The sequence below is a fragment of the Populus nigra genome, chromosome 1, assembly GCF_951802175.1.
Source record: "Populus nigra chromosome 1, ddPopNigr1.1, whole genome shotgun sequence".
Taxonomy (NCBI): domain Eukaryota; kingdom Viridiplantae; phylum Streptophyta; class Magnoliopsida; order Malpighiales; family Salicaceae; genus Populus; species Populus nigra.
The window spans coordinates 1592279-1613992 of record NC_084852.1 but is presented as its reverse complement, the minus strand read 5'-3'; the positions used below and the strand labels follow the sequence as shown (position 1 = coordinate 1613992).

General features: G+C 32.7%; 1 pseudogene; it reads left to right on the top strand.

The window, feature by feature from the left end:
• Positions 1 to 18518: 18518 nt before the first annotated feature.
• LOC133703021 (uncharacterized) lies at positions 18519 to 21502 on the top strand (annotated as a pseudogene).
• Positions 21503 to 21714: the final 212 nt, after the last annotated feature.

The following is a 21714-nucleotide window of genomic DNA, read 5'->3' as shown; positions in this document are numbered from 1 at the left end:
AGTATTATGATGTTAGATATGATATCACAACTTTACTTTGCTAAGTTTTTATGGTACATTTTGTATGACAATAATTTGAAGAATTTTTTGTAAAAACATTTTAATGAGTATTTTTGGACAGACTATTTGCATATGAAATCCAAATCCCTCTCCATTAAATTTCAAGCAAATTATATATCATATTCGATATATCAATGGAAAATAAAATTGGTAACCTTCCTTTGAATTTGAGCATAACTAGTAGAATGTGCTAAATATTTTTATAATTAACTCTTCAATCTCTGAAATTATATAATTAAAGAAACAAGAAAATAGAAAAATATTAAAATCAGATTGTCATCTGCTGAGATGACAAGGAAATTATAGAATTAGCCTAGCTACTTGCTTGTCTTCTATCTTCTGGGATTGCAGAGTTCGTCTTCTGCAATTTCAAGGAGACAAGTTTTTCAAACCACACCAACCCCAGTATTTGAAATGTAAAGGCATTTAGCCCTATGATGTCTTTGTCACAGACAACACTTCCTCTTGAAATTTCTCTCATGGGAATGCATGGCTAGACCGACCAGAATACTCCAGCCGGTATACTTTTGTTTTCTTTTTTCTTTTTTAGTTTTTTAAGGTTTTTTTTTTAAAAAAAGTTTTGGGTAGCTGATATTTATACCATTAATCATAATTGTAAAATCTGCTTCGGAGTAGATCCAGGTCACGGGTCAAAAGGGTTGATCACAAAAAACAAAGATTAACAGGTTGACGACCAGATTTTGACCGGATCAATCTCAGATGGATCAGGTCAGCAAGTTAAATCTGAATTTTTAGCAAAGTCAACTTGTTTTTTTCATCCTTCTATATTTTTTTAACCTGGATCAGTCTAGGTTGCCGATCAACTGTAAAGCTAGTCTAGATTTTATAATTATACCATTAACCCTCGATAAAGAAAAAAAAAGAAAAACAAGATCAAACCCACAAGATCATCATTATCTTGTGCAATATTAACATAAACTAAGTCTTGTAGGAAATCTTTTATCGATTGAGAGAAATTACTATTAATTGGAATTAGATCTTTTCATGGAATTTATAGGTTATTATTGATTTAAATGGGTAACTTGATTGTTTCTTACTTTTTGATACATTAGAATTACTTAAATGCTCTTAATGGCAAAAGGTTTATTTACTTAGGTCTAGGGCCTCATTGAACTTTTTATTTTTATAAGCCAAGTGTAGTGATGGTTTAGCCCTTAGAAACTACATTAAATTTGTTAAGAATTAGACTTTTTTATTGAACTCGGTATACAATTTCATGCATTACAAATTTAAAAGATTAACACAGGTATAAAAAATTCAGTTAGGTTTGCTTAGTTTTTCATATCATTAAATTAGAATTGCCTTTTTTTTCATATTGTTAAAATAACCGAGCTTATTAAACAAGTTGACTCAGTGATCCACGTTAAATTAGTTAGGAGTTAGGCTTATTTGTTGAACTCAGGTTTAAGATTTCAAGGGCTTTAAATTTAGAAGATTAACCCTGTTTAGAAGATTCACTCGGGTTTGCTTAATTTTTCATATTATTAAATTAGGGTTGCCTTTTTTTACATGTTATTGAATTAAACGATATTATGAAACACAAGCGACTCAATGACTCGAGTTTCATATTTTTTTTTATTTCTTTGGAAATACCTACGTTGCCTTGACTTGTTTTTTTTTTTCATTCAATTAAAATTCTTCTAGCATACGATGTAGCGCTGACTATCAATCTAGGTTTATTTGAATCATTTTTTTGGATTCTTTTTTTATATTTAGTTTTTTTTTTTGCTTTCAATATTTAATTCATTACTATTCACCTTCCTTATTTGTTTTGGTAATGATTTCATGGGTGACCTTCCTAATTTATTTTGGTATTGCCTTGAATATTGAGTTTTGAAGATTAATCATGGTTGGTCGTCACAAAAATTTTTTCACACAAAATTACAACTTAATAATTGAGAGTTTCGTATCCTTTTCATGCTATTGTTTTCGTGCTATCCTGCCATGAAACGCTGCTCGTATTGTGATAGGAGGCATTTTGGACCAGTTGACTGCGATCCCTTTTCTTAACATTCATTATTTCATAGCCTAATCTGATCGTCTTCTTCAACCCATTGGTGCCTCGTTTCATATACAACTCCTCATTCTCAAAAAATAAATAAATAAATAAATATATTTAGCTTAGAGTGCAGAGTACTTCAGAATAAACGCTTACCAAGACGTGTGGTCATTAATTACTTCGGGCCACAACAAAACTAGGCTGGCTCCACGAAGGACAATCAAATTAATTTTAATTAAAAGTCAAATTCTAAATATTATTAATAAATCTCCAGGAACTCCATGTTTAATTTACTGTTTTGTTTTTTAATTATTTTTTCCCGATTCTTGGTGCTTTCCTTCTGAAATTCCATGTTAAATTGTGTTTTCAAACTCTAATTTTAAGGTCATGACAAATAGTTCGATCCCATCTTTAAAGTTTTTGACTTTGTGGTTGCATAATTCATCTCAAAATAATTTTTTATTTAAAAATATATTAAAAAATATTAATTTAATATTTTTTAAATCAAAAACACTTTAAAAACACCTAAAAACAGTGTTTTTCCAGCAACGAGCTCCATGCATGCAACAATTTCCAATCTTTGTAACTTTTCTGGTTGCTCTTTGGTCAGAAAATTATAGAATAAGGCATGATTTTTTCCGATTAATAAGCAACTTGTCATTTCAAGATATATTATGTATTATTTGATTACGATATTTTAGGTATATAAATCAGCAAATTGACTTCTTTTTCCCCTTCTTATGTGGACAAGCAAACTGTCTTGAACATTCCAAGGAAGTAATATCATACTTGGTTTAAATCCAATTTGGATTATAGATCAATTGAGACTCAACCGATCAATTTTCTAATCCAAGTTTAGTATTTTAAAAAAATTAACTCGTAGTTAATTCAGTCAAAACCCAGATTAATTTTTTTAAAAAAATTCAAAACATCAATATTTTAATATAAAAATTAAAATAATAACATGACTTGAATCTAGAAGGATCATGAGCCGGACTGAATTTAATTACTTTGGGTGGAGTTTTTATTTTTTTTGGTTTTTTCTTGCTTTAGCTTAGGTCACCATGATGTTAGCCAAATTTAATTTTGGGTGGCTGTACAGGGATTCTTCCTAAGCAATCACCGATTGTCCCCTTTCTCCGATGCCGCATCCCATGATCATAACATAGAATGAGCATTTTACGTTTTTAGATCATTTTATTTTTATTTTTAAAAAAATTAATGTTTTTTTAGTATTTTTAAATCATTTTAATGCGTTGATTTTAATAATAATTTTTAAAAATAAAAAAATATTATTTTAATATATTTCTGAGTAAAAAATATTTTAAAAACAACCGCAACTATACTTTCAAATAGACCCTTAGTAATTAGTATTATAACATAAAGCATTTAAGAATAAAAATTACCATAATTCTAAACATTATATTCTAAAAAATAGAGGTCGGAATTGATATGCCTTTAATTGCAATTATTTTTATTAGTTTTTATAATTAAACACAAGTCACAAATCACCATATGCCTCTCCATGTTTAATCGCAAGTATTTTCATTCTAAAAGTTTTTGACAATGTTTTTTTACAAATTCTTCCTTTTTTCGAATCTATCATCCGAATCTATCATCAAAATTTTCAAATGTTTATATATATATATATATATATATATATATATATATATATTTCAAAAATCATTGATATATATATTAATACTAATAATTTTTATAATTAAACACAAGTCATAAATCACAAGCTTGTTGTTATGTGTTTAACAAAAATATAAAAAGGCATACAATTTTGACTGCATAATTCCTGTTAATTAGGATGTCGAAGTTTAGCAGAAAGATCTTTTTGAGATTTGTTAGTAGTATAGAAATATAACAAATATAATTAAGATGCTTTGATTTTTCTTGCTACCTCATTGGTTATTTAAAGATTCTTTTTACACGGTGAAAAAACTCTTTTATCGTTAAAGTCAATAAAATTTAAAGTTATTTATTAAGAGTTATTTATTTTACTTTTTATAAATTTTTAAACAATAAAAATACTTTGTTCTCTCTGAGATCAAAAAATTTTCGGTTTGTTGAATAATAATTTTTTAAAAATTTTCTATTATTTATGTACAATTAAATACGCTTGTGGTCTTAGATAAGAAAAAAAATTGGGTTTATATGTAAAGGTGTTTTTTAATTTTAATCCTTATTATCTTAATTTTTTATTTTGTTTTTATTCTTTTTATATAAGTTTTGTTTTATTTTTTTAATTTATTAATTCATTTACAATTTCTAATATGTTTTGTCTTTCATTTTGGTCTTTATTTTTTTTTTCTTAACTCCTTTGTTAAAGTTTTTTTTCCTTTCAGTTTCATCCTTTAATCAAAGTTTTTGTTGTTTTTTTTTTTTAATTTCACTCTCATTCTTTTGATTTATTTTTCCGTTTGTCAATTCAATTTAACCCTTCAAATGAAAATTTTTGTTTGCCCTCTGATTTTTTTTTTATTTTCACCCTCATTTTTCTTTTTGATCCTTTTTTGTGATTGGTTTTTTTTCCTTGGTTTCATCGTTGACATTTGATGTGTTAATTAGGGATTTGGTTTCGTTCAATCTTATCATTCTGTATTAGTTTTTTTTTTTAAAAAAATTAGTTTTGTGATTTTTTTTCAATTTTTTTTCTATGAATTTATCCCAGTCTCATTACCTAAATCACATGTTTTGTATGCCTTTTTAGAATATAAGTTTTGTTTTAAATTATTTTGTTTGTGTTTGATTTTTCAAGATACTATTCTAATTCATCTATATTTTTTTTTGTTTTATACAAATGATCTTCATTTTTCAAGATTAAAAATATTCTTTTTTAAATAATATTTTTGATGTGTTTTGCCTTACATAATATTATTTTTAGGGTATGGGGTTATGCAATTAGTTTGATTTGTGTTTAACTTTCAATCTAGTCATCAAATTAAGTTGAAATTTTACGTGGAGTCTTATAAAATATTATTTTAACTTAGGTTAAAGTTTCAGAATTTTTAGAGTATGATAAGATTTTTTTTCCAGATAAAAGAATAAATAACACAAATGAGTGATTAGAAATTTCTTTAGGGACCAAATTGAAAATTTGCCCAAAACAACCCTCTTTATAAGCTGCTAGCAACGGGAAAAAAAAGGAGTGTGAAGCCGGCCAAGAGAAAAAAATGTGAAAAAAGGGCTTTTGTCACTTTTTATGGAAATTGCTTGAAAAAAAAATGTAAGTTAGAAAGAGTGTTAAGTAATTAAAGAGAAGGTTTGATACATTAAGGAGCCTACAAGGAGTTTAAAGATTTTAAGTGTACTTTTAGAGAAGGAAAAATTGAGCTTAGAGGAAAGTGTGAAGGAAAACTTGATTCAACTTGTTTTGGCTTTTGATTCTTCATTCTTTAAGGGTAAGAAAACTCCTCGTGATGATCCATTATGTTGTTTTTCATGTTTGTTCTTGGATTGAGTAGAATTGGTATTATGTGAAGGTGAGTTCTTGATGTTAGGGTGGTTTGAATGCATGGATTTATGTTGATTATATATTTGTTGAGGGAATACATGCTTGGGTTTGTCATTAATTAGGTTAACTTGTAAAAAAAAAACAAGAAGAAGAAGAAAAAAAAGAAGAAGAGAAAAGAAGATGGAGCGGGATAAAGAATGGTTTCCATCTTGGATTTGCTATTGATCCCTTATTATGTTATGAGTAAATATGATCTTATTATGTTGATTAGTAAAATTTTATACGTTGATACTTAGTTATTATTATATGTGATTATGGAACTCTTAGATAAATAGAAATGGTGGATATAATTTGTGAAGTTGTGCTAGAGTATTGAATGTTGGCATGAAAAAATAAAATAAAATAAATAAATGGGTTAAAGTTAATTAAGTGAAAACTTGAAGAATTATCATGTCACCATTTTTACTTGAATTTTTGGCAGGTGTCGCACGTCGGAAATCCACGCGGCGTCCGCTGGCGATTTTTTCTATTATTTGTGTTTTGCTTGGTTCTTTGGAGTCGCCACCTAGTATTATGGTCACTAGGAACCTATGGTCTGCGAGAGTCTGAGTAAGGGACTGGTTGTGCAAGGGGAAGATGCATCACCCCCAGTGCACCCTACCTAAGGTAAGCTGCATTGTTGTTTGATTATTTTTTTTCTAGGTCGAGTTTCTATTCGTTGGTCTTTTCTAAGGTTCAAGATAGATCTCCCTTCGTGAGGGAGTCTCTATCTTATTGGGTTAAATCCTAACCATTCTAAAATCTAAATTTTAGGATTGCATTTATTTACACCTTGTATCTTTAATACCCGAGGGTGTACTTTATCGTGTAATTTTACACCCCACAAATATTAAAGCCTACATCTGGATCCTAAAAAAAAGGTTGGAAAAAGGTTTTTGATATTTTGGCCAAACCCTAATGGATGATCATAACTAGTTATGATATCCATTTTTTTTGGATTTTTAAAATGTGAGAAAGATAGAATTTCTTTTGAAAACATGCTTGGAAAATTCTTTAGGACTTGGCCGTATGCTATAAAAATTTTTTTTTTGTTTTGAAATTTTGTTTTTAAAAAAATATTTCGGAGAAAACCGGGTATTTTAATACCGGACTTGTATCTTACAATGTAAGTATACAATCCAATATTAAGCAAACTTGGCAGAAAAATATTTAAAAGAGTCACAAGTTTTTTTTTAAAATGATTTTTGAATTTTTTTGGATTTTTTTTTAATTTTTGAAATTGTTTTTTTTTTAAAAAAAAGATATAATACACTGCATGAACAGTAGACATGAATTATAATTCACGTCTACTGTTCATGCGTGAACAGTAGGACGTGAATTATAATTCACGTCCACTGTTCACTCAGTGAACAAAGAACTGAGACGACGAAGAAGAAGGGGAAGGGGAGGAGAGAATTACCTGGCGTGGAGGGAGTTGGCGGCCTGGCTGGTGGAGCGCGGTGCAACTGGAGGTGGTGAGGCCGGCGGCGTGCACTGGTCACGGCTGGAAGAAGAAGGAAACGAGTCCTGCAGAGGAGAAGGAAAGCTCACGGCTGGAGCTGTTGGTGTGGCTGAGGAGAGAACTGCTACCCCGGCTGCCTTTGGGAAGGAAGAGAGCTTCTGGGCAAGGTGGTGGATGCTACCTCTGCTGTCGCCGCCGCTGCTGGAGTCACAGTGGCAGAGGAGAAGATTTTTACAGAGGAGAGAGGGAGAGAAGTGGTGCAACTGTCACGTGAGATGGTTTTATGGCTACTGGAGGTGGGGATGATGGTGAGAAGCCAGGTGATGAAGGTGGTGGTGGCTGAAGGCCACGGTGGAGAGAGGAAGCAGAAAAAGGATTGTTTGCAGGAAAAATGAATACAGAAGGCTGGTTTTCGGCCAACTTTGAGCTCGATTTCCTCCGTCCTCTGAGCATGAAAATTGCTCCTATTTATAGGGCTGGAAAGAGGGTAATCTTGTCTTCAATGTGGAAAAAGTCTCAGCCCTTGATTCGACTCGAGTAATCCAAGCCGTTGGTTCAAAGTGTGCACCTCGAGCTGCCAAATTTTGGCAATCCAAGGCTGCAGACCGAACGAGGTGGCCACTTTGGGCCAATAAACGAAGCCGTTTCAAAGTTTTTCGACCCGACCGGACCATTCTCGAGGATAAAGGGGTTTCCTGTGGACATTTTGGTGCACGGGTTGTCGGATTTGGAGGAAGAAACGAGGCCGAAAATGCTCCTTGAAGTCTGCCACTCGGGCAGTTTCGCGGGGAAGATGATGAACAGTGACCCGTTTTTTTTTTTTTTTTTTTTTTTTTTTTTTGCAAAAACTTGGTAAAAATTAAATTAGGTCTTTCAAAATTCCAATCTTTCAATTAAGTTTAAATTAGGCCCCCTAACTTAATTTTTCACCGATTAAGACCTCAAATTAATTTTGACCCGCTTAAAGTGTAATTAAGTCCTTGCACTTAATTAAATCCTTCAATTGGACCCAAATTAATTCTTAAACATAATTAACATTCAATTTGGCCCATGATTAAATCAAATTGACCCATTAAAAATTTAATTATGTCATTAGACTTAATTTTTATGCAAATTCGTCCAATGCTCATTTAATTTGACCTTTGAATTTGCATTTTTCTATTTTTGCGCATAACAGCGTACATTTGGGCCTCCGAAAATTGCAGCTTGATTTTTGCCTATTTTTGCAGCCTTTCTTGGTCAGCTTTCTCCGCATTGCCAGCCTCTATTTTATTTTTTTTTTATTTTGATTATTTTATTTTTTGGGAAAAAAAACGAATTTTGGGGAATCACCCAAAATTGGGTGATGACAGCAGGGGTAAAGAATTTTAAGGGGTGGGTTGAATTGATATAATTAGAGATTTTTCATGGATGAATTGAATTTGGATGACGGATTAAAATTTAGAGTATAATGAAATTTATCCTCCTCTTAGAAAGGTGATTTTGGACATAAAAAATATAAGAAATAAAACTTCAAGCTTGAAGAAATTAATGAATTGCATTTAAATAGTGAAAAAAATAATAATGAAATGATGTGTTGAATTAGGTGTAAAGGAATTAAATTTTCTATATTTATTGGGAAATTTTTATAATAATATAAGATTCCCTTATAATTGTGATGAATTAAAATTTTAGGTGGATGTAACATTGTAAGAATTATTTGTGGAATTATTAAAGAATAAGAAAAAAATAATGATAATTATTTCGGGTATTAAAATAAAATTGATCAAAAATTTTACTATGTAAAGAAGTTTCAAGTAAATTATTGGATGATGAAGTATTGAAACCATGTGATCTTTTAAATGAAACAGGAGAGGTTAGAGGCTCTAAAAAGCAACATTGAGCTACTAGTCGAGCATCAGCAGTAGGTAGGTATCCGACATCTTGAATTTTTGTAGAGAGATTAATTGAAAAACATGTGTTAATTTTAATTAGAAATTTTGTAATTTATGTTTTGATGTCAACGGATGAACTAGCGTCCGGTAATTAAGTGGGTGAACTAGCATCTGATAATTGGATGGGTGAACATATTTGGATGGATGAACTAATGTTCGGTATTTGGACGGGTGAACTAATACCCGGTAATTGAACGGATGAACTAGTACTCGATATTTGGGCGAATGGATTAGTGTCCCTAATAAGGGAATAGTACCCCCGTGCAATAACTAAGATTATAATTAATTGGATGAATATGGAGGTGTAAGATATTAATGATTCATAATAAAGTATATAGGAGAAATATTTTTATATGGGTGTAGTGAAATGATACATTGCATTTATTGATAATTATGTTGATAAAACGTTAATCTTATTTTCAGGACCCTCGCAGCAGTAGAATAGTTCCTGCTTGAATATATGATATTTTTTGTGTATTTATATTGATTAACATTTATTTTGAGATTAATGAATGATGTAAAAGAGGTTGAATGAACCTTTTTATTTGTAGAACAAAATTGTTATATGTAATTAATGTGAATGTCATACTTAAAAATATATTTGTGTTATATTAAGTATTCGCATTTTATCATAGTTGCTTATAGGATTATAAATGTTATAATGATAAGAAGAAGAAGAAGAAGAAGAATTTACCCTAAATTTTTATATTTAACTAAGAAGTTGTCCCGGATAAAATAGTGGGAGCGTTACATTCATAATCTAAGTTTTTATTTTTTTTCTTAGAATCAATTAATTTTGCAAGTTGCGTAAACCTTAGAATTATTTATGTATTTTGTTTTTTATTGATTGCTTCTTTATTATCGGACAATACCTGTTTATTATTTTTGTTATGTATTGATTGAGAATGAGATTCAAGATGATTGGACCATAATTATAATATGAATTGTGTCAGTAATGAAGATGTCGATAACTTGGTATGGTCCTTTTACAGGGGAAACTCTGTTGAATTTTTAGTAAAAAAAATAAAATATGTTTTTTTTTTGTCGTGATATTTACGGTGTGGATTTATCTTTTATTGATTTAAATAAGCAAGCTCACTGAACACATTCAGATCATTATCTCATTTTGTGTAATTGAATATCTTGTTCTACATTCATTTCTTAAAATATTTTAATTTCTCTTTTGGTTATTTTAAAACATTGTGCAGGGAGACATTATGTTTCACATCTAAAATATAATGACAGATTTAGTTATTTAAGTATTTCTTGTAGTAGTAGTTTACAAAATTAATAGTTTTTCTTATTATTTTGTTGTTGTTGTTGAAGTGATAGTTTTGAATGGAGTTTAGAAAAGAATACTACACACTCCAAACTTTTAAATTTGTGTGTTGTCTATTTTAAAAATATTTTTTTTTGTTAAAAATATATTAAAATATATTTTTAATTTTTTTACAACAACACATTAAAATAATAAAAATTATTATTTTAAATTTTTTTCAAATAAAATACATTTTTAAAACATACATAAAGATATAAACTCCCGCAATCCTCAACACTCACTTAATTGAAAAACGATTACATTCTAAACACCACCAGTTTTTTCTCACAGTAGAACATGTTAAATTAATTAAGATCAAATAGAGAAAGGAGGCTAGAATTCTGAATAATCGGTATATTATGAATGCTTAGAGTTAACCTAAATACAAATAAAGTATATATAGGTCAAACTGAAAGTACTATTCTACCCTTAATAAATAAGATTACATAAATATTATTTAACATCTCCCCTCAAACTCACGATGCGGCAGCTACAAGCATCGAGAGTTTGCCAACCAAAAAACAAAAACGAGAGATGGAATGCGCCTTGGTAAAGAAATCTGCAATCTGCAAGGAAGAAGGAACAAAAGGCAAAGCAATGGTGCCATGTTTGAGATGATGGCGAGTAAGATGACAATCAATCTCAATGTGCTTAGCGCGCTCATGAAAAACCGAGTTATGAGCAATCTGAATAGAACTCTGATTGTCACAATACATAGGAGTAGGATGAGAAAAGGAAATTCCCATATCAGCAAGTAACCAACGTAACCAAACAATCTCTTTGGTAATAGATGCCATGACACGATATTCTGCTTCGGTGGATGATTGAGAAACAATAGATTGTTTCTTGCTCTTCCAAGAAATAAGAGAATCACCTAAAAAGATACAGAACCCGGTAACAGACTTGCGATCTGTGGGATCACTACCATGATCAGCATCCGAGTATGCACGCAACTCCAAGGAAGAGGTGGATGAAAGTAAAAGACTCTGAAAAACTGTACTCCGAAGATATCGCAAAATACGAAGAACAGCTGCCTAGTGAACAGTAGTAGGAGAAGCAACAAACTGACTAACAATATGAACAACATATGCAATATCTGGATGAGTAATGGTGAGATATACCAAACTCCCAACAATAGTGCGGTATAAAGTAGGATCTGTCAAAGGTAAACCATCAGAAGAAGAGTACCTTGCGTTAACCTCAATAGGAGTATCTACAGTTTTGTTATCAGTAAGTCTAGCCCGCTCAAGAATATCTACAACATATTTCGACTGAGAAAGAAGGTAACCTCTAGGTGAGTATGCTACCTCAATACCTAGGAAATATCGAAGATAACCCAAATCCTTCATTTCAAATCGTCTAGCCAACTCTGTCTTCAAAACTGAAATACAATCAATATCATCACCAGTAATAATCATGTCATCAACATATAAAGACAGAATGATACGACCTGCATCAGTGCACTTAATAAAAAGAGCAGAATCATGACTGCTAGAAACAAAGCCAAGAGACGAGATCACAATAGAGAATTTCTCAAACCAAGCACGAGGTGCTTGTTTGAGACCATATAATGCTTTCTTAAGCTTACAAACATATCCAGAGTCATGTGAAATACCAGGAGGGGGTGCCATATAAACTTCTTCTTGAAGATCTCTATTCAAGAATGCATTTTTCACATCAAGTTGAGAAATATGCCACTGACGAACCGAAGCTACGGCAATAAGAGTGCGAATAGTAGTCATTTTTGCAACCGGGGCAAATGTCTCCTCATAGTCCATACCATACTGTTGAGAGTATCCTTTTGCAACCAACCTAGTTTTGTATCGCTCAATAGACCCATCAGAATTAGTCTTGATCTTATACACCCAACGACAACCAACAACACTCTTACCAGGAGGTAGAGGAACCAGATCCCAAGTATCTGTCTTATGCAAAGCAGAAAGTTCCTCATCCATAGCTTGCTGCCAAAGCGGATCAAGAATTGCCTCTTTATAGGAAGAGGGCTCAAAGAGACAATGAATAGAAGCTAAAAAGGAAGTAAATGATGAAGAATAACAAGAATAAGCAAAATCTGGTAGTTTTGTGGACTTACGAATGCGGATGGACTGACGTGGAGGTGGATCCATAATCTCAGATGAAGCTTGAGGGGCTGTAGATGAGAATGGAGCTTCAGGTGTGCCATAGAGTAAAGTACCAGTACCTGCAGAGTTATGAGTACAAATTGATCGAACATAGAGAGAGGTATCATTACCAGAATCCTCAGAAAAAGGATCTATATGAATAAGATCAGATTTTGTCAGGCTATGAGTAGTAGATGGAATAGAAAAGAAAGGTATATGCTCAAGGAAGACAACATGACGAGACACATAAAGTTTCTGAGTTATTGGATCAAAACAACGATACCCCTTTTTACCTTCACCATAACCCAGAAAGACACAAATAGCGGATCGAGAGGATAGCTTACTGCGTTCTACATGAGGAAGAAGAACGAAACAAGTACAACCAAAGACTCTAAATGAGGAATAATCAGGGGCATACCCATATAACTTTTGAAAAGGAGATAGACCCAACCTATGAGAAGATGGAATTGTATTAATCAAACTTACAGCAGTAAGAACAGCTTCTCCCCAAAACTCACTAGGAACAAAGGCAGACAACAAGAGAGAACGAGCAGTTTCAACAATGTGCCTATGTTTTCTTTCAGCTACACCATTTTGTTCAGGAGTATCTGTACATGAAGTTTGGTGGATGGTTCCATCTAAGGCAAGCATTGGACAAAATTTATTAGAGGTGTATTCCCCACCCAAATCACATCTAAAGCATTTGATCACAGCAGAATGTTGAGTTTTGATAAGAGCTCGAAAAGCTGCATATATCTCAAAGAATTCAGAACGATGTTTCATTAAATAAACCCAACAATAACGAGTATGATCATCAATAAAAGAGACATAATATCGAGACCCTCCTTTTGTGGAAACAGGAGAAGGTCCCCATACATCAGAATGAATCAAATCAAATGGTGAAGATGAAACAGAAATACTTCGATTAAAAGGTAAAGCAGAAAATTTTACCAGTTTACATCCACTACAATCAGAAATGTCATAAGTTTTCAAATTTCCTAAAGCTCCTGTGGATGCCAAAAATCTCAAACGAGAAGATGAAACATGACCTAGACGGGAATGCCATAAATAAAAACTAGAAGATGAAAGACTCAAACGAAAAGAAGACAAATCAGCAGTAGTAGCAGCAGCGGCAGCAGCAGCAACTGACACTTTTAACTCATCCAAAATATATAGTCCATTCTCCCTACGGCCGGTCCCAATCAGCTTCTGAGACTGCAGATCCTATACACAACAAAAAGAACCAGAAAACATGACTAAATAATCACCAGAATCACATATTTGACCAACAGACGCAAGATTCAATTTGAGTTTTGGAATAAGATAAACATTAGGGAGAGACAAGTGAGGTGTGACAACAGAACCAACACCTGCTAAGAGCATGGGAGTGCCATCAGCAGTCATAACAGGAATGGAGGACAAAGGGGACACTGAGGTAAAAGATGAGGAATCTGGAGACATATGATGGGAAGCACCAGAATCCAAGACCCATTTAGAGTGTGACATACCTGAGGAATTATGAGGTAACTGACCTATGGAAGAAACGGACATTGCTTGTGACTGCAAGGAGAGAAACTTCTGAAATTGCTCAGCCAAAGTATTAGGATCGGTAATAGAGCCTGGGGAAGCTACTGCTGCAGTATTGTGGTGTGGTGGTTTATAACCCTGAGGTGGTCGATGAGCATTAGATTGTGACTGACTGCTAGACTTCCAAGCTTGATTCTGCTGTCTCAACTTAAGACACTGAGCCTTCCAATGACCTTTCTGCTTACAGAAACTGCACTCATCAAAGCCAACCCTTGTGTAAGGCTTGTTCTGATGATTAGAGAATGGCTTAGAAGGTACTGCTAGTACAGAAGGATTTGAAGTAGAAAGAATTCCCTTTTCAGAATAAGACTGAAGACGTATTTCTTCAGCCAATAACTCACTGACAACAGAGTCAACAGAAGGCAGTGGAGTACGATGCAGAATTGAACCTCTAAGTCCTTCGAAGTCACTGCAAAGCGCTGTTAAAAATTGTACCAATCGTTGCTGCTCTCTACGCTCAATATAGGCACCACATGCCTTTAATTCTGCTGATTCTGTAAAAGCCAATTGATCCCAAAGATCTGTCATAGCAGAATAAAACTCTTGAATACTCATATTTTTCTGATGAAGAGCTCGTATGTCATTCTCTAATTGATACTGTTTTGCAAAATTTGATTGCGTGAATAACCTTTGCAGATGATCCCAAACCTCTTTTGTTGTCTCATACTTCGCCAACTGCGTACCTATCGAATGCTCAACAGAATTGTTGATCCAAGTAATGATATTTGCATTATTTGCTTCCCACGTATCTATCAAAACAACATCCCCCTCCTCAATAATCTTAGGTACTATATAAGTTCCACTAACATACCCCCACATCTTCTTACCCTTAAGAAAATTTCGCATTACATAGCTTCAATACGAATAGTTCTTCCCATCCAACCTCACACTCACAAACTGAAGCGAATCATCTCTTTCAGTAGCCATAATTAACAATCACAGAGAACCAGAATGCAAAAGCAGCGGAAAACAAAATACCAAATTGCAGAAACTGAACAGAGATTGCAGAAACTAAACAAATATCTTCTCAAAATTATACGATTACTCCAAAACACAAAACCAATTTGCAGAAACTGAATGCAAATACCAAATTGCAAAAGTTGAAGGGTAGACGAAATACCAAAATAATTGCAGAAACTGACGAAATACCAAATTTTGCAGAAGCGGAAGACAAAATCTCACTCCAAAAAATTATGCTTGGGATTAAGCCTCGTTTCATAAAACCAGCTCTGATACCATGTTAAATTAATTAAGATCAAATAGAGAAAGGAGGCTAGAATTCTGAATAATCGGTATATTATGAATGCTTAGAGTTAACCTAAATACAAATAAAGTATATATAGGTCAAACTGAAAGTACTATACCCTTAATAAATAAGATTACATAAATATTATTTAACAGAACATTCATGATTTTTTTCAATAATGAAAAAAATATGATGATTTAATTATAGCTTATATGACCATATTGATTTAAAAAAATCTGGAATTAGAAATTCAACACTATGAAAATCTTCGAAGGATTCATAATCATCTATATGGTTATTAACCCTTTAGTTATTTTGGCTTAAAAAGTTTTACTCATCAACAAAATTATACATAAAAAAGATTATAAAGTGATAAAATAAATAATAGGTGGTATTTATAAATAAAAGTATTTATTCTAGTAGTAGCTTACAAAATTAATATAATTTTTATAGTCTTTTTTTTTTTTTGAAGTGATGGTTTTGAACGAAGGAGATTAAAAATCAGATTTCTGATAAATTTAATTAGAGACTTGATAATAAAAGAGAGGTGATTTGATGGGTTCTTAATTAAGGATTAGGGTTTCTAATTAGTTGACTTATAAAATTTTGTAGACTTTTTAAGTAATTTCAGTTTTCTTTCCCTTTCCTTAATTCTTGATCACTCTCACAAAATCATAATAAATAACACTTGGAAAGAGACTATCCCTTCTTTATATCTAACTTGTGCGGTTGCATCTGCATTTCCTTACTGCTAGATTGACTTGCTATTTTAGTTAGAAAACTAGCTATTTAACTCACGTTTAGCCACAAGCTAGATATTTTTTTTGATAAAAAAATATTAAATGTGTAGATATTTGTAACATGTTTTTTTATATAAATAATATCAAGCGTAAATTAAAAAGTTTACTCATGCATCTAATTAAATAAATCGAGAACCATCTATGTTAATAAATAAATAAAAAATCATTAACAATAACTAAATACGTAAATGAAAAAATTAAGAGGCGGATGTAAATCAAGATATTTGATCTTGCAACACAATTCATTCACCCGAATGTGTTCAATAACTCTATTTATTAATTTATTTTTTTATTTAATCAAATGATAGTAAAAATAAATACATATATAAAATTGATTGAATAAAATCAAATGGTTAGCATGTATATTAACCCTTTAGTTATTTTGGCTTAAAAAGTTATACTTATCAACAAAATTATACATAAAAAATATTATAAACTGATAAAATAAATAACAATAAAAGTATTTATTCTAGTAGTAGTTTACAAAATTAATACAATTTTTATAGTTTTTTTTTTAAGTGATAGTTTTGAAGGAAGGAGATTAAAAATCAGATTTATGATAAATTTAATTAGAGACTTGATAATAAAAGAGAGGTGATTTGATGGGTTCTTAATTAAGGATTAAGGTTTCTAACTTGTGCGATTGCATCTGCATTTCCTTCCTGCTAGATATTGACTTGCTATTTTAGTTAGAAAACGAGTTGGATATTTTTTTTATAAAAAACATTAAATGTGTAGGCATTTGCAACATGTTTTCTTTCATAAATAATATTTGCACGTGCATCTAATTAAATAAATCGAGAACTATCTATGTCAATAAAAATATAAAAAAAATCATTAACAATAACTAAATATGTAAATGAAAAGGTTGAGAGGCAGATGTAGATCAAGATTTTTTATCTTGCAACACAGTCCATTCACCCGAATGTGTTCAATAACTCTATTTATTAAATTTATTTTTTTATTTAATCAAATGAAAGTAGAAATAAATACGTACATAAAATTGATTGAATAATATTTTTTTATTTAATCAAATGATAGTAGAAATAAATACATACACAAAATTGATTGAATAAAATCAAATGGAGAAAAATATCTTGCAAGGTTGCACTTATTAGATCCAAAAATAAATATTTTTCATCTTCAAAATAAAGTTCAATTATATAAAACATAAAAATAAAATTATATATGAATTATAATAATCTCTTCAAAATTTAAATACATACAAAAATAATTAAAAAAAAATACTATTTAAAAAAGGCTAAATAAAAAAAATGAGAGAGAAAAGGAATTAAATGCAAGGGCAGGCCTATGCGAGGGACCTATTTTTTTTTATAAAAAAAATCAATTGAATATTTTTTGGGAAGAAAAAATTCTGAATGACACGTTGTCCACTATTCTCAAGATTTCGACTATTATGGTGACAAAAAAAAAAGATCTATGGTTTTTTTACCAAAAAACCCAATTTCAACCAATTTTGACCCAAAACACCTACAAAATAGCATAAATAACTTAAAAAAAAAAACAACAACAACAACAACATAAAAACAACACAAAAACTCGTAATGAACCCGAAACAAAAACTCTTCTCAAGCTTAGATCTGGTTTTTAAGGTTATTTCAAAGTGAAAAAACACCTAAGCTGAACTCCCCTCACCAAGTAGAAAATTTTAATACCAAGATAAACTATTTTGGTGTCTAAAATCGGTATCAACGGTAATTTTCTCTCTTTACCGCTAGACACCTAAGCTGAACTCCCCTCACCAAGCAGAAAATTTTGACACCAAAATAAACCATTTTGGTGTCTAAAATCGGTATCAACGTTAATTTTCTCTCTTTACCGCTAGAATATGGTTTCCTCTTTCTCTCTCCCTCTTGAACCAAGAACAAAAAATAAAAAAAATAAACTTGTGTACTAAAATTAAATTTGAAGGATCGAACAAGTATAATTTGTAAAGTTTGAGGACTAAAGTAAACTTTTTTGTAATAGCTTTGAAAGGGTCACTCATTTGCGACACTCTTCTCATTTTGGTATTTCATCTTTTAATTTTGACCTTAATCAACAAATTTGATTTAATTGTTCTTTAATTGTGTAAAAAAAGAGCATAATCGTTTAAAATACAAGTTGAAGGATTAAAATGTAAAATGTAAGAAGTTGAATAGTGCACGTGTGTATATTGGAGTCTGTAATTTAAAAATACAACATGTATGATTAATCACGTATGCAGGTACACGTATGTAAGTTCACACCTAAAATATAATGATAAATTTAGTTATTTAAGTATTTATTGTAGTAGTAGTTTACAAAATTAATAGTTTTTTTTTTATTAATTTTTATTGAAGTGGTAGTTTTTTTTTATTAATCTTATCGTGTTTGGGAGCAAATGGTGTTTCACCCATATTACGGTTGAAATTTTGAAATTTGAGTGTTTTAATCTCCATCTTTTTATTAAAAAAGTGCAGCAAGAGGAAAGATGAGAAATGACTTGACCGAGTTGAACACAACATTTGATCTCAAAACAGTTAGCTGCACGCTGCTTGAAGGAGAGAGATCTTCTTTGGAGCTTTCATTGACAATGTCAGAAACTGCAGATGAAATTGACAGTAATGCTGAATCTGTAGTGCCTTCTATTTATGTGGGTCAGTTTGCTCAATTACTAGTCTTCAAAATGTTTGCTTTGCACTATCTACTTTTACTAACTCGTTGTGTTGTTCATTCAATCTGCAGCCTTGCCGATGAAGAGTACACTCGTTATGCTTTTACTGAAGGGAAAAGATTTCAAGATTCCTGTGAAATTATTGCTTTTCTTAAAAAAGCTTATGAATCATTCTCTAATCTAAAAGCCCAGAGGATGGCCTGCTTCTGTGGGTTCCACATGGCAAGGGAACTTTGCTGTGGGTGATTTAAGAAATGCAAAACAATTACTTGATGGTGTTGCTCTTCTATACAGACAAGAGGGCTGGGCCACTTTATTGTGGGAGTTCTTGGGTTATCTGCGAGAGTGCTCGAGGAAATGTGGTACAGTGAAAGAGTTTGTTGAGTACTCTCTTGAATCGGCAGCATTGCCAGTGCCATCTGATTCTGGGATCCAGTCTTTCAGGCGCGAAGAATGTGGCCCAGCTGGTCCCGCAAATCTTGCACAGAGAGAGATTATACACATGGAGGTTTTTGAGCTTGGTAGTGGAGAAACCAGGTTAGCATCAGTTGAAGGCAATACTGATCTCAAAGTGAATGAAGAAAATCCTCTGCGTCTTGAGATTGATCTTGCCATGAACCAATGTTTAAGCCAAGGTGGTGGTGAACATCTTTAATACTTGTTATCAATTCATTTTCAATTTTGGACATAAATGGCCTTATAAAATATATCCATATGTGCGTGCTGATGCAACTGTGTTCCTTTTCCTATGAAACATCAAGTCCCAATACAGTTCATCTAGCAATTTGACTGGGTCGAATTGGCACCTCCTTTCCTTAATCGTCAAAGATGATTGATCCTGTTGAAGGATTGAACATTTGGAACTTTTTGTCATGCCTCCTCTTCTTGTACAAGGAATTCCTTGCGGTATGATTAGTGAGCTCATATGCTAATAATGTCAATATTTGGTTTAATGCAGAACAAAGTGGGAAGCTGGAGTGCATATATGTTATTGCAAAAATGAGACCCCACTTCTTAATCTGTTGTGGGGCTGAAAGTCCTGCTTCAATGGAAGATTTACCTCCTTGGAAGTTTGAGGACCGTGTCGAAACTTTTTCAACCAAGGATCCTGCTCTTGCATTTTCTGGTCAGAAGGCTGCCCAGGTGAATGCTTCGCATTTCCTGTTACTGTGGCCTCCAAGGATCATGCCATATTCTCCGGCGAGTTAAAAATCAATCTGGTCGATGTAAAAGGAGATGGGCTGTATAGTCCAAGGGAAGAAGAACCATTCTCTACGGACAGCCATCATGTTGAACTTCTTGGAGTTACGGGGCCAGAAGGAGAAGATGAAACTCTAGTGGGCCCTGACAAAATCAAGAAAATTCAGCAGTCTTTTGGTTTGGTTTCTGTTCCTTTTTTTAAAAGATGGCGAATCATGGTCCTGTAAATTAGAAATTAAGTGGCATCGACCCAAACCAGTTATGCTCTTTGTATCATTAGGCTATTTTCCAGATAGCAATGAATCAACTTCACAAAGAATCCATGTCCACAAGAGCTTGCAAATTGAAGGAAAGACTGCTGTTGTGTTTAGCCATCAGTTTATGCTGCCATTCCGCCAGGATCCACTTTTGCTCTCAAGGATCAAGCTGTTCCTGGCTCTGACCAGTTGGCATCACTTCCTCTGAATGAAACTAGTATACTAGCTATTGGTGCCAAGAACTGCAGTGAGGTGCCATTGCTGTTGCAGTCAATGTCTATTGAAGTGGATGATGGCATTGAAAGGCCATGTACCCTGGAACATAGTGGCATGGATATTTTACATCCTGCCCATCTTGTTCCAGGAGAAGAGTTCAAAAAGGTTTTCACTGTCATTCATGAAGTGGAATCTTCATGTCTTGATTTGGGGTCATTGTCATTGAGATGGAGGAGAAATTCTGAAATGGAAGATCTGTCTACTTCTGCTGCCACACAAGAGTGGGTTTTGACCAAACATAAACTTCCAGATGTAAAAGCGGAGTTGCCACCATTGGTATTGAATCTGGAGTTTCCTCCTTATGCTGTTCTTGGAGATCCCTTAATGTACTCGGTTAAAATTCGGAATCAAACACGGTTGCTTCAAGAGGTCAAGTTCTCACTAGGAGATGCACAGGGTTGTGTTATCTGGGTCTCACAGCGACATAGTTTTTGTTCTTCCAAAATCTGAGCACGCACTTAGCTACAAGCTTGTGCCATTGGCTTCAGGTCCACAACAATTGCCTCAAGTTACAGTGATCTCGGCAAGATATTCAGCTGCATTTCAACCCTCCAATGCCTCATCTACTGTTTTTGTCTTCCCCTCTAAACCTCAATTCAAGACAACTGATATCAGAGACAATAAATCGGAACCCGTTGCTGCCGAGTAAATACTGTTCCCTTTGGTAGTAAATATTTTGGAGAAACCGGGTTCCGTCATTGAAGGATGCAGTTGCTAATAAGTGTATCGTTGCTCTGTCTATGTGAGGATGGTTAGTTGTTGATTGGACCTCATCTGTCTGGAGGCTTGAAGAAGGCAAATCCAGTAAAATTCTACTATTTGGATGAAATCTCTTCAGAGAGCGCCTGAGTTTGGGATCCTCAAGCTTCTCTAACAATGCCCTCTCATCCATCCCGGTATGTCCTATTTTTATTGTCAATTTGTTAAGGTTAATACGGATTTTGATTTGCATGTTTAGGAAGATTGGTTTCCTGGTAGGACATTCTTATACTCTAAAGGACATATGATTCAATGTGTAACTGGGTGATGATGAGGGGTGATTTTCTTCTTCATTTTGACAGTCATCAATGGTTAACTTAATCCTTTTGCTTTAAAAAACAAAGGTATCAATTTTATAAAAGAATTTACTCCAATAGAAGATAATGTAACGGCAAGCTTGTAATAAAAAGCAAACCGTGTCGCAAGGCCTGTCGTATATAATTTTTTTTCTGCCATCTTTGCGAAACACCCAGATGAAAGATACCTAGGCAGTAGATACCTCGGGCATATACAAATC